Source organism: Nannospalax galili, unplaced genomic scaffold, assembly GCF_000622305.1.
Source record: "Nannospalax galili isolate Female #2095 unplaced genomic scaffold, S.galili_v1.0 scaffold45, whole genome shotgun sequence".
NCBI lineage: Eukaryota > Metazoa > Chordata > Mammalia > Rodentia > Spalacidae > Nannospalax > Nannospalax galili.
The window spans coordinates 5,370,516-5,382,057 of NW_008355775.1; the positions used below are offsets into that span (position 1 = coordinate 5,370,516).

The 11,542-nt window shown below is 42.1% G+C and overlaps 1 protein-coding gene across 2 annotated transcripts in view; it reads left to right on the forward strand.

Annotated features, from left to right (window-relative positions):
* The window catches only part of Serinc5 (serine incorporator 5), a 109,410-nt gene that overhangs the window by 66,462 nt on the left and 31,406 nt on the right, over window positions 1–11,542 (forward strand). The gene's annotated exons all lie outside the window — the stretch shown is intronic.

An 11,542-nucleotide genomic window follows, 5' to 3' on the forward strand; every position in this document is an offset into this window, starting at 1 on the left:
TTCTCTGTGGCTGCCTGTTATATTTTGTGTTAGATTAATATCAAATAAGATGAAATACTGCTGCCTCAGTTCTTTGCTTCTGGAGATTTTTTTTTTTTTTAATTTATTATTTTAACCCAGCGGAGTTGAGATGACTTTCCAAAGTTCTCCTCCAGAGCAGCTGAGTTCATTGGATTGCTGTAGTTTGCAGGTCAGTTGTGTCAAAGAGTTTAAGGTTTTGAGGTTAAAGTGGTTTGGGCTGTAGAACCTCAGGTCATGTGAGTCACTAGGAGCCCATCAGAGTTTGCCTGGGCAGGGGGAGAAGGGGTCTGGCAGTGAGTGAGTTTCGACTCCTTAAATCCTCTGGATTCTATGCCTTCTTAGTAGGAGTGACTAGGGACACGGGTTTGCAAACAGTGTAGTGTTTGGGCTCAGTTCCTAGACTGTGGGAGCAAGCAGGGATCCCTGCAGGTCCCAGCCCTGGCTCCTCATTGCTGGGCCACCTCCTCCACACAATGAATGTGGTGGGAAATTGTTTTGTACTGGAGGCAGCACTTTGAACTAGTGGATATCATGCTGAGAGGCTTTTATTGGCATCTGAATCAAGGACAGAGATTGACTCTTGTCCAGTAACCGTTAGCTTGCCAGGAGCTAAAAGCAAGGAAACAATTCTCATTGTCCTTGTCTGTCAGGATCCCTTACCCAGAACCCTTTGGGAGGCACCAGATGTTAACTGGATCTTTTTTAAGGTTGGCCTGGTTGTGGGAGGGAGAGAATGATGACATGAGAATGGGAGTTTTCTCAGACTTTTCACTGTGACCATCAAAAAGCATCTGGCCTTGATGCACTTGCAGATAAATAGAACAGACAAGTGCTTACAGTTGGAAATGAACACCATACCGCAACATAGAATGAGCTAAGATGAAATAGCATTAGAATGTTGGGAGTGGGAATAAGCACATAAATATTGTGAACACAGTAGCCCTACCTCAAGGTTTTGTTTTCTGTGGTTTTGATTATCTAGGGTCAACTGAAATCCAAAAATATTACATATAAAATTAAGAAATAAACAGTTCAAAACTTTAGATTGTGCACTGTACCACTCTGTCCTGCCTAGGCCAGGAATTACCCCTTTATTTAGCATACCCACACTCTGTGGACTACTACCTGCTGTCACTCAGTGGCCATCATTTTATTAGAGTCACTGTTAGGGAATCACAGCACTTTAATTCAGGCAGTTCTTCTTTTGTTTGTTTGTTTATTGGTACTGGGCATTGAGCCCATGGCCTCATGCATGCTGGGCAATTACCCTACCACTGAGCTGCACCCAGCCTTCTCTCCTCTTCCTTCCTTCCTTCCTTCCTTCCTTCCTTCCTTCCTTCCTTCCTTCCTTCCTTCCTTCTTTCCTTCCTTCCTTCCTCTCTCTCCACCCAGCCTTCCCTCCCTCGTGTCTCCCTGTAGCCCCAGCTGGCCTGTTTCAATCTCAGAGAAATCCACTGTGTCTGGCTTAGCTTGGATTTCTTCAGTGCATAAGGGTCTTAGGATAATTAGATTTCTTACAGGGTAGTACTTTCCACTGGACTACGTTTTCCAAAATTTCTGGCTTAATACTAAGATTTTAGGATGTGCCACTGTACCTGGCTCAAGTAACTCTTTTATATGGTTCCAAAGTGCAAAACTAATGAAGCTGACTATGTTGTTACAATATATTTAATTACCATTTTAAAATTATTATTTAATGTTTAGGAGGTTTTTTGCCTATATGTATTTAAGTGCACCATGTGCATGCAATGCCTGTGGAGGCCAGAAGAGGGCATCAAATTCCTTGAGACTGGAGTTACAGAGGTTGTTAACCACCATATGGGCTCTGGGAACCAAACCTGGGTCCTCTGCAAGCACAACCAGTGTTCTTAACCTCTGAACCATCTCTCCAGCCCGCTAGCTATTGTTGTTTTGTTTTATTATTGTTGCCAATCTCTTACTGGGTCTAGTTTATAAATTAAACTTTGTCATAGGACTATGTATGTGTAAATATACATATATATACACACATACACACACACACACACACACAAACTGAATTTAATATTGTCCATGGTTTCAGTCATCCATTGTTTTTGTTTCCGTGGAGATAGGATTTCATGTAGCCCATTCTGAATTCACTGTATAGTTGAGGATAACCTTGAACACCCAGTCCTTCCTTTCTACCTCCTAAATGCTGGGATTGGCTTGGATTACAAGTGTGTGCCACTATACCTGTTAGATTTCTGGAAAATAAAAGGAGAGATAGAGGAGTAGGAGACAAGAAACCAGAGCCAGACTTGCAACAGGCAAGGAATATATCTTCCTTTATTCAAAGAAGTTACAGTGAGAGGTAGAGACTGTTCATGGGAACCAAGCATCTACAATTAGACAAAGAAAATGGGGGCGGGGGGCACACACAGCTGCACTTAGTAGGGAGTTGAATTAGTGCCAGGACTTGGTGTCCTTGGAGTGATTGAGGGTCTCCTCAAGATTATTTCCCCAGAAACTGGCAGGAGTGTTATCTATGGCCTTAGAGGAGACAGGGGAGTTCCACAAACACTTTCTCTCAGGCTTCAGAGTGACTAACTGATAAGGGGTGAGTAGAGCCAGGCTTGAGCAAGGCCAGGCTGCCAATTTAGGGCCAGTTAGACACTTTAATGGATTTATGGCTTTCCCTGAGGCTTGTGGCCCTTCTACAATTCACACATTCTATCAAATACCTGCAGATGAAACCACTGTAGTATGTGACTGTAGTGTGTGTGTGTGTGTGTGTGTGTGTGTGTGTGTGTGTGTGTGTGTGAAGCAATTGGCAGGGTCTCATTTTGTAGCCTAGAGTGGCCTGGAACTTACTACATAGGCCAAGTTGGCTTTGAACTCAAGTGAACCTTCTGTCTCTCAGCCTCTTGAGTGTGGGGATTACAAATAGTCACCACCATGCCTATTCCTGAGTACATTATTTTAAAACATCTTAAAATCAGCTGGTTTCGTTGATATATTCATTTAAGTGTGGGTGCCAAACATACTGAGGGTGCTGGGGATGAAGTATGAATAACATAGTTGTTTTAGAGCACTGAACCTCAGGTAGGGGAAAAAGAACAGTTTAGCAGCTCCCTTTTTCAATGAATGCCTGTAATCTCAACACTTGGGAGACTGAGGCAGGAAGATCTGAAGCAAGTGTGTATGGTAGGAGCTCCTGGTGTTAGACTGTATGGGTACACAGTATATACTGTGAAAGCAAAAGTTTGTAAACTTCACTTGTGAATGTTGGAGACAGCACAGTCCACTCAGCTCTTCTATTGACCTTTGCAGTCAATGAGAAACCTGGAATGTCTGGGAAGACAGCTGAAGTGAGGGAGAGGTTTGTAGCAGGGACTTAGTTTTACCTCTCTGGTGACAGTGAATGTAATCACAAGGGGATGCGACTCTCCAAGATTAGCCAGACAGTTTTCTACAGTCTTCACATGAGTCTAAAATTATCTGTTGAGTGCCGGCTTTCATCAGTGTGGGTTTTATTTTTGGTTTCACAGCCTGTGGTTCAGGAACAGATGTGAGAGAGTCTGTTAGTGCTGATGAGGGCGTCTCAGCATTCAACAAGCATAGGAATGTCAGCTCCCTACCCACTTCTACTCTCTCTATCAAAAAATACACATCGGATACCTATTTGCTGCCCTAAAAAAGACATGCAAGAGATGGACAGTTTGAGTTGCATAAGGCCAGCTTCTGTTTGAAGACAGATCTATCTAGTGAGGAGAGGGCCTAGGGAAGGCAGCAGCCAGAGGCAGTGTTGAGACTGCATGTCTCTCTCAGCTTTTAGCTCCTTTGGCTTCTGGTGGGCAAAGTGAGTTGTCATCAGTTGCCACTCTGCCTTTGAAATGTAAATTTGTACTTGAGCAGTTAACTGTTCTGTGCTATGCTTCCTCATAGTGGGAGGGTGGGCAGACTTTTCCTATTAAGGGCCTGCTAGTAAGCACTGCAGGCACTGATTTCCATTGTAGTACAAAAGCAGTCCAAACAATGTGCCAACAAATGGGCATGGCTCTGTTCCAATAAAACTTTATTTCCATAAACAGGAGACTGACTGAATGTGACCCACAGGCTGTATTTTAGCTGACTCCTATATTAGACCCTGAATGGCTCTATGTGTGTTACATGCAATTTTTGTCCCTTTTTGTGAGGGGCTAGCTTTAGTTGCTAAAGTTAATACTGAGGGACCAGAGTTAGGTCTTAAATTACAGATAAGAACTGTGTGAACCACATGCCAAGCTGACTAGGCAAGCATAATTTAGTATGATGCCTCTTATTCTGTATGGCATTATGAAATAAACAGAAAGTAATTTATAGAGAAATGAGTTCTTATTTTCATGTATCCGTGTCAAGTGTGTTGGGGAATCAAGAAACAGTGAGGAATGTAAGAATGAGTACATGCAGATCCCAGTCTGATATAAATGTTACTGGTTTCCAGTAACAGTTGGGAAACAAATGATGAGGGTTCCCAGAATTGTGAGTTGCTTAAATATGTTGGGGTCCTGCCTTTGAAGACTAGTCGATTCTCATGTCCTATCAAGGTTAAAAAAAAAAAAATCAAGAATAGTCCAAATTAAGCAATAAAAGTCTTCAAACATTTGTAATATACATACCATGATTAATGTGTGTATATTACCATGGGTATATGCACAGCATTTCACTAGAAATTAGCTTCTTATTAGCATGGATTTAAATTAATTAACTAGCTAATTTTGTGGTACTGAGCTCAAATCTAAGACCTCCCTCATTCTAGGCAAGAGCCCTACCACTGAGCTACATCCCCAACCCTGTAGCATGGATTTTAAATCTGTTTCATTCAGTGTCTCTGTGGACCTAAACAATACTTGCACACAGTAGGCGGAAATGAGTGGATGATCAAACCCTGTGTTGTAATGCATGTGTCATGTGTGGTGGTGAATAGATACCCTTGCAAACTCTTAATTTTATTAAGTTTTTCAAACTTCCACAGAAGATAGCTACAGTTGTATCTGCTGTGACATGTCACTGCTGTATTCCAAGTTCATACATTTAAGGGGAAACTTAGCTAATTTAATTATTTCAGATTTTTCACTGAGGCTCTTAATATTCCCTGAATGCACATTTTTCTGGTTTGAGGCTGGCCTTACCCCCGTTCCCTTACCCCTCTTTCTTCCCAGGACTGTTGATCCACTCCTGTCCGATGTCTCCTTTGTCGTGTGCATGCTGTCCTCCCCTAAATCCTCATCTCTTTCTTGATTGTCCTGAAACTTGCTTCATACATCAGGCTGGTCTTGAACTTGAGACAGTCCTCCTGCCTCTGCTTCCCAAGCGCTGAGATTACAAGCATGTGCCAACCCCAGCCTAAATCCTTATCTCTAGTCCAGCTCTTTCCTGAGCACCCTTGTGCAGTCAGCTACCCACCCTTTCCCTTTACACAGGCGCCTCCAGTGCAAGCTGTCATTAAGTGCATTATTGCCCCACCATCTCTGATTTCCTTCCTCGACTGCCTGCCAACTTCAAACCTGAGATTCCTAGCCCAGGTCCCTCTACCTGTATTCATAGCTGTGTCCCATCTAACAGGACAACCCCTTTCTGACTCCCATTCTCTACTGTTGTTTTAGTCAAGGGCTACAGAACTCTTCACTGGGATTTACTCCCATTCTCCTTCAAGATCAGTAACTGATGTGGTTCTGGTTTGAGTGTTCTACCTTCATTTTTACCTAATTTTCCCAATAGAGGGTGAAAGTCGTTGACCCATTCTGTTGTCTGTGGAAGAGTCCTTCTTCCTGTCCTACTAAGTCTTATGCGAGCTGTCTGGTTTGGACTGAAAGCTTATTTATTTATTTAGCACTTCAATCAGAGATGTTTCCTAGCTGTTTAGTCATATAAACCACAAATAGAGGACTTATGAACTATACTGTCAGTCTGTCTCCATGCTTTTGAGTTCTGAAGACTTACTGTTTGGGGACATGAAGTTCCTGGTTTGAGAGGTGGCAGCAGGGTCAGCTTAAACCAGACTATGGAATTTTAATTTCTCTTTTTAAAAGGATACAATGTAGACTTTTCACATTAAAAAAAAAAAAAAAAAAAAAAATGGCCAGATACCTAAACCAAGAAAAGCAAGCACTGAGTGTTGGTGTCTTCAAATGTTTGCAGGTTCCCCAGAGAGTCTCAGGATGCCAATTTACTGAGGAAAGAGCCCTGTCCAGGAGAGCGTCGAGGCTGCTTGACATTCCTGTCTCATAGCTGTTGTGCCCTGGTGGGTGACAGGCAGATACTGCTGTCAGTATCACTTCAAGGAGGAAACACACTGTCTTAGAGTTTGAAGTTGTGTTGGGTATCAGAGAGGGAGGCTGACCGAGAGAGGCTTGCCATTCCAGCATTCTTTTTAAGTTAGGGATAATTAGACAGAATTTGCAGATCTTGTTCTTCTAGTTTCCATGCACTTAATTCACCACTCATATTGAGCTGCTCAGTGCTTTCTCAGCAGCAGCTTGGTTTCATTTGATGCTCCAGAAATATGATAGAATGAAATGTAAGACTAATTTGCTTTGCTCATACCACATTTTCATCTCTGGTCAGACTCTTTTTGAACCATGACTGTCTTCTTCCCGTTTATCTCTGTAAGAACCACCAAAGAATCTATACTATTTTTCCCCTAAGTTTGTAGCATCTAAGATCCTAGCCAGTGTGTGTGTGTGTGTGTGTGTGTGTGTGTGTGTGTGTGTGTGTGTGTGTGTGTTTGTAAAGTGACAGATGTGAATTATTTGAGCATGGGCGTGTGCACATCTGTGTGTAGGTACTCTTGCATATGTGTATGAATATGTATGGAGGCCAGCAGTTGATGCTGGGTATTCTCCTCTTTAACTTTCCATCTTATTTTGAGACAGGGTCTGTCACTGAACCTGGGAGAGCCCCAGGAATTCCCATCTTTGCCTCCCCAGTGCTGGGGAGGCAGCTGTGCCCAGCTTTTTTTTTTTTTTTTAATATATGTGAATTTTATTTATTTATGTGTAATTCATGGCCATATTTTAGTTGATAAGGGATACTTTTACATATTTAACTCCATAGCTCATTTGATGTGTACAGAGACTATTCTCCTCTGGCATAGAAAAAGACATATTTCAACTCAAAATATTTATTTTTTTAAATTTTATTATTTTTATTTTATGAATATGCATGTATTGCCTGCATGTAGGTAAGTGTACCACCTGTGTCGTGCAGTGCCCACAGAGGTCAGAAGAGGCTGTCAGATCCCCTGGGACTGGAGTTATGGACAGTTGTTAGCTGCCATGTGGGTGCTGGGACTCGAACCTTGGTCTTCTATAAGAACAGCCACTGTTCTTAACTGCTGAGCCATCTCTCCAGCCCCTCAACTCAAAATATTTAAATAATGTATAAGACATGGTTCATTACCATGATTTCTTACTTTTCCCACACATTTAAGTAGCTAACATAGTTCTACCAACATAGATGCTCCACAAATGGATGGAAGTATCAGATGAAGAAAATGGTGAATGAATAGATGCTCCTAATTCTTGCACTGTTCAAGTGTTTTATCTTAACTAAAAGAAGAAAAATGTAGTACAGAGACATTTCTACTACTGAAGAAATAATTGGTGAGAGTGGTAGGCAGAGTTATTTAAAACACTTGACCATGCTTCCTGAAATGTTTTTGGTTGTTGTTGTTTTTATTTCCTAACTTTTTAAAAAATTTATTGAGAACGTGCCCAGCTTTTTACTGGGTGCTGGGAATCCAAACTTGGGTCCTCATGCTAGCACAACAGGTACTTTACCAGCAGAGTGATCTCCTTTTCCCTTATTTTTTGATATTAATTTATCCATGATTGACGTTGTTATAGAAATTGCTAGCACCTCTTCTTTGCAGGCAGAATTATGTATGGCTGCTTCTTTGAGCTTCTTTCTCCTTGAGTTTAATACTTATGCTCATTCTTTGGAAATGTTTCCCAGATATACATTTTTTTAGGTGACTAGGTCTGTGAAAGACAGGTAAGTAAGTGTTCCTTCCTTTGTTTTTTTTCTAAACTATTTTTTTCAGTGCTGGGTTTCAAATCCAGGGTCTTATACATGCTAAACAAATGCTCTACTATTGAGCTACATCTCTAGCCCTTCATATTTTGAGACAGGGTCTTGCCTTGTAGCTCAGACTAGCCTTAAACTCATCATGTATCCCAGGCTAGCTTCTAACTTGTGATACTCTTGCCTCAGACTCCCAAGTATTAGGATTATGGATATGTACCACTGTGCCCTGCTGGAACTCAGTTCTTAAAGAATTGTACCCAAGGCACTATTTACATTATTATAAGTTAATCTCGAGTGAATTCTTTGATAAAGTAAATGGAGCTCCAAGGTGCTCAACTTCTCCCCTTGTTTAGTCCAGTACATACATCAGTAATCTTTGCAGCATGTCTCCCTTTCTAGAACATTCCATTTGTATGTTATACATGCTTTAGTTTACTTAACAACTGCTGTGGGCAAGGAACTGTAGTAAGCCCTCCACAAGGATTATCTGATGGAGTTTTCAGGATAACATCCATGAGATTATTTGATTTTATAGATAGGGAAGGTGAGACTGGGGTGAGGTAAACCTGCCCAAGTGAGCAGTGGAATAAGGATTGGAAGTCCATGTAAACTATTCTTACTTGATGGTTGGTGGCTTTGAGACTGCTTTCTCTGAGGAATGGGAGGAAACCTCTTGCTCTCAGAGGTCTGCACAGAACAACACAGACTCAGTGTGTGAGCCTGGCTCACAAGCCATGTCCTTGGATGCCCAGAGCAGAGTTAAGATGTAACACCCTTGTGTATGGAATCTGTGTGTGATGTATGTTTTCTTTTTCCAAAACTGGACTGAATTTTGGAACAGCCAATATTTAATCAGAGAAAATTCCTCTTGTTAAAATCTGTTGGCTTGTTCAACGTGGAGGTTTTTGCTTAAAAATACTCACCACTTATTTAAGGCTAGATGTGCTAAGTCACCCACAGAGCATAAAGAAGGCTTGGTTATTTGGAACAGGGGGTTATTTGCCTGCTTTTAGTTTGGACTAAATGTACAGTGCCACATACTCTCTCTTTGAGCCAAAGGGGCTGTGGGCACAGTCTAGGTCAGCTGGAGTAAACAAGGGAAGGGTTTTCTGGGAAGGAAGGCTTACAAGGCTGAGCCTGTGGGAAAGAGGGTAAAGGTAGAAGGTAGACTGGTATAGATGGGAACTATGCCACTGTGCATATATTATGGTGTGCATGGGGGTTTGGGAGGTAGTGCTGCTCATGGAGTGGGAGAAGGGAAGAAAGACAATTCTGTAACCCAGCACTTAAGAGGCTGAGGCAGGAATATTGCTGTGAGTTCGTTAGCCAGGGCTGTTGAATGTGACCCCACCTCATAAAAACAAAGGAAAAAGAAATGAATGTGATGATATTATAGAAAAAGAAATCCTGTGTAAATGAAATAGTCTAATAAGTGAGGCTGTATATGGTCTCCTTTACAAATATAATCAGTATAAGGTATATATACCTTATACTGATTTAAAGCAATATTACAGATGTGACTTGTGTTTTGAATTACAGTCCTTGAATATTGCTCATTTTGTATTTGATTCCCTTTTCATCTTGCTATGACTTAAGTATCTGAGAAGAACAATGTAAAAGAGGAATTATTTATTTGGCTCATGGTTTCCAAGGATCTCTGGTCACTTGGCTGTTTCTGGGCCTGTTGTAAAGAAGAACATCATTCATAGTGAGAGTGTATGGTGGAGATGGCTGTCCATGTAGCAGACGGGAAGTAGAGAAAAGGAGCGAGGAAGGATCCAGAAGATTCAGCCCCAGGGATATGCCCCAAGTTACACTCCTTTCCACCTACACCCCATCTCCTACTTTCTATTGCCTTTTTAAAAGACCATTATATTATAAATTGACCAAGGGATTACTTCATCCATTACATCAGAGTCCTCATGATCTAATCATCTCTGGAGATGTCCTCACAGACACCCAGAGGTGAGCACTGATCTAGGTGTTTCTCAGTCTAATCAAATTGATGTCAGGAGCACCATTACACCATTGCTTCCCATCTGAAGATTTTAACAGGCTGGATGTTCCCTCACATGGTGACCTAGCTAAAACATCAGGTTCCTTCTGAAGACACTCAGTGTGTCTTCCCTCACTTCCTTCACGTGGATGCTTCCTATGTCCATGTCAGGTCCTAATTGCTGCTCTGAATCTGGACTAGGCGTTCTCATTGGGATGGTGCAAAGTGATGTATCAGTTTGCCTCAGATTATGTTTGTAGGGGTAAAAACAAACTCTCTGTTTTCTGCCTCTGTTCTTTGACCTTTGTTGGCCATACTTCCCTTTCACACAGACAGCACTGTGTTCAAAGATTCCTCACTTCATTCTTGTCATCTACAGTCCTGCTAAGTGGGAATTCTACCTGCTGCTGGTGGATCCTCCCTATCCATTGCCACTGGCCCTTGGACTTGATCAAATCTCACCCCTTTTGAATGTGCAGTCCCCTTTGCAGCCAGAGATATTCCAGGTTAACAGAAGCTTTGCCCTTGCCTGAATGACAAGGCCAAACATGTAAGCATGGCTTAGACTTGGCTTTTCCCAGCAAGATTTTTTCTTCCTTTGCGCTTCACCTGTCTCTGAAGAATTTTTTTTCTTTTTGGTCTTATTGAGACTGGAACTCACAAAGATCCGCCTGCTTCTGCTTCCCAAGTGCTGGAATTAAAGGTGTGCGCCACCACACCAGGCCTCTGAAGAGTTTTTTAGTATAAGTTTGTCCTGTGACATAATTGGTATGTCCTGAATACTCTACAAGGCATACTTATGCTAAAAAGTTGTTTATTATTTACCTAAAATGTAACTGTTCTGCACAAGAACTATGTGAAAGATATGAGAGGCAAGGAACGTGCCAAATGGTAGGGATGGTAGAGGCTTACAGAGTGTCAGTGCTGTACAGAGGGGCTCCTGCAGAGACGTGGGCGGGGGGGACTGCACAACCTAAGGGAGGGTCAAGAGAAGAGGCAAACTGCTGATCTTATGCAAAGTCTCCAGGGTCTCAATCATAGACGCTCACCTGTGGTTATCGCTGATCCAGGTGTCAGACCCTTCCCTCCCCCTTCCAGGCAAGCCTTGAGCAAACCTTTTTGTATCCACTTTGTGGATACTAACATAGATAGATGCAGATCTCTTTGTTCAAAAGATAGATTTTCAGAGATTTCCTGTCAGCAGTTTCTCTGAATAACCTTTTTGAAACTTTCCAAAGAAATATATTCAGTGTGGGAGATTTACTGTTCCACAGGAGCCTGGTCAAATAAATACAGTAGCATGTCTTTTATGCCCTGCTCCGAGATCTGGTAAAAAACATAGGTGGTGGCTGGGAGCGGTGGCACATGCCTTTAATCTCAGCACTTGGGAGTCAGAGGCAGGAGGATCTTTGTGAGTTCAAGGCCAGCCTGGTCTACACAGTGAGTTCCAGGACAGCTGGGGCTACAGGGAGACCCTGTCTCAAAAAGACCAAAAAA